The sequence below is a fragment of the Apis dorsata genome, unplaced genomic scaffold (assembly GCF_000469605.1).
Source record: "Apis dorsata unplaced genomic scaffold, Apis dorsata 1.3 scaffold_190, whole genome shotgun sequence".
NCBI classification, from domain to species: domain Eukaryota; kingdom Metazoa; phylum Arthropoda; class Insecta; order Hymenoptera; family Apidae; genus Apis; species Apis dorsata.
The window spans coordinates 1-2,699 of record NW_006263475.1 but is presented as its reverse complement, the minus strand read 5'-3'; positions in this window follow the sequence as shown (position 1 = coordinate 2,699).

Here is a 2,699-nt window from a genome sequence, read left to right as displayed (position 1 = left end):
ATATATTATATTTATATTGTATTTATATGTATGTGTTTGTATATATATATATATATATAATCAATCTTTAATTTTTTTAAATTAATTTAGATAATATATCAAAACAAAATACTTTTATTAATTTAAATATAATTCATTTTATATATAATTTATTTATTTACTCCTTATTAACTTGTTAATGAGAACTTTCTATATACAGTTAGTCACAGAAGTTTTCATTCATTTTACACAAATTCAATTAAATTTGTGTTATCGAAATCAACAATAATTTTGTTTTATATGAAATATTGCGAGTATAATAATATGAAATCATTTTTTTTATTATGGAATATCATTTCAAAACAAGAAAACCAATTTTTCAAGTTTCAATATTATTTATCTTTCTTTACATAATTCTTTACATTTTAATATCTTACTTTATATTTATTTAAATTATCATTGAAATCAAATTTTGCATAATAATTCAATTTCTTTCTTTGCTACAAAATAGCATAAAAAAATTCTTGTGATTATATCTTAAATTAAAGCAAAATCTCGATTAATTAAACTAATAGTAATAATATAACTAGTCTAAGTGTGATATATAGTTACAATCCAATAATTTATTAAGTTTCATGTAAAATATGACAGTTTTACTATATCCTTACATATATTATCTATTACATATATTATTACATATAATTTTTTATTACATATATTTGTTTCAATCAATTATTTCAGCATTTTGATTTCTTTTATTCTGAACCGTCAAATTATTATTCAAATTGCTATTTCTATATTTCCTTTTTTTCTTTTTTTGAATTCTTCTAAATGCCTATTGCTGTCAAAACATCGCCTGATTTATTTTTATTTTGCTCCTCATTTTTTTAGATTTATTCTCAATTCTTTTCTGTAACATGTTTTTACAATTACATTATTATATCATTTTCTAACTTCTATCTAATATCACATTGCCAATCCTTATAGACCTTCTTATAGATACAATATATTAAAATATATTAGATAGATACTATATTAATATTCTATAAGAAAAAATCACATTTTATAACAAAATTTTCTATGAAATTAAATGGAAAAATTCTAATAGAGTTATAAATAAAAGAAAAAATATAAATTATTGCATTTTAAGAAAAATATTGATTATATATTACCCATTCTTATATATAAGTTTTAAAAATTTTTTTAGTTTGGTAATCCAATATTCTTCTGAACTATTAAATTATTTTACAAATTTCTTGAACTAAAATGCATATCTTTTTTAAGGCAATCATTAACATTATAAGAATACAATTATTTTTAAGTATAAAAATGGAAAACGATCATCATGATATTTTCACACAGACTCGTCGAATTTTTGCCTGAAAAATAAACTATGATAAAAATTATAATATTATTGAAAAAAATTATTACTACACGGCATAGAATTCCATCAGAAGGACGGTTTCAAGGACAAACACAGATTAAATCAAATTCTGCCTTGACAGAAAACATACTCATCAAAACGGTAAGCTTTTCAACAGAAAAATTGCTGTTATGGCAAATCAATAATTGGAAATTTAACAGTTGCGTTTTCAGGTGTAACATAAAAGAACCCACTCAAAATGCGTCGAATTATAAAATAAAAAAATGAGATTAATAACACTTTTAACATTTGATCAGAAGAATCTACGTTAAGGATATCAGTTATGAAATTCTACTCGTTACAAATAAGAAACTTCTAGCTGAAACTCAAACAATGAATTAGTGACGAAAATTCGATTATAATAAAAAGTATAACTATTCGACACATAATACACATATAGCGAATGCAACGAAAACGTTCAGAGACACGTTCCAACATTAACTCGCTCAGATAACGTCAAATTCTGAAACGAAACATTGATTTCGAAAAGATATATAGTTTTTCAGCACGAAAATCCTACATTCGGTGAATTCTGCACTGACATATATCGTTGAGGTGACGATCATATTCTGATATTCCAGTTTTTCTGAAAATTCGATATTGTACACAATCATATATTTTCGACGGGAAAAACGATATTACGGCGAGTTCTTAATCGAAATCGGTCAGAAATACGTTATTCATAACTATCTCGCTCAGATATGTCAAATTCTAAAACGTAACATTGATTTCCACAAATTACATAATTTTTTCCCAAGAAAAATCTAATTGCGGAGATATGTGCATTGACATGACAAGAGTGACGTATAAATTCTGATATTCAAGTTTCGATGAATTCTGCTGTAAAAATTCGATTCTGAATCTTTTCGACATGAAAAACAGAATTACTACGAATTCTATAACGAAAATATTCAAGATATGTTATCTAGCAACATCGCGCTTAGAAACGGGAAATTCTTGAATATTGATTTCCATAAGATATACAGCATTTCAACACGAAAATCCTAATTTCGGCGATTTCCGATTTGAATATTGTTGAGATTGACATTTTTCTGATCTTCAATCTGATATTCGAGTTTCAATAAACTATGCCGTGAAAATACGATTTTGAACAAAATTGCATCTTTCGGACACAAAAATCGGAATTACGGCAAATTCTACATCGAAATAACGTTTCAGAGATACATTCTCAAACGCTATCTCGCTGAGAAACGAGAAATTCTGGGACGAAATTTTGATTTCCATGAGTTATGTAGCTTTTCCGCACAAAAAACCTAGTTTCGGTGATCTCGGATTT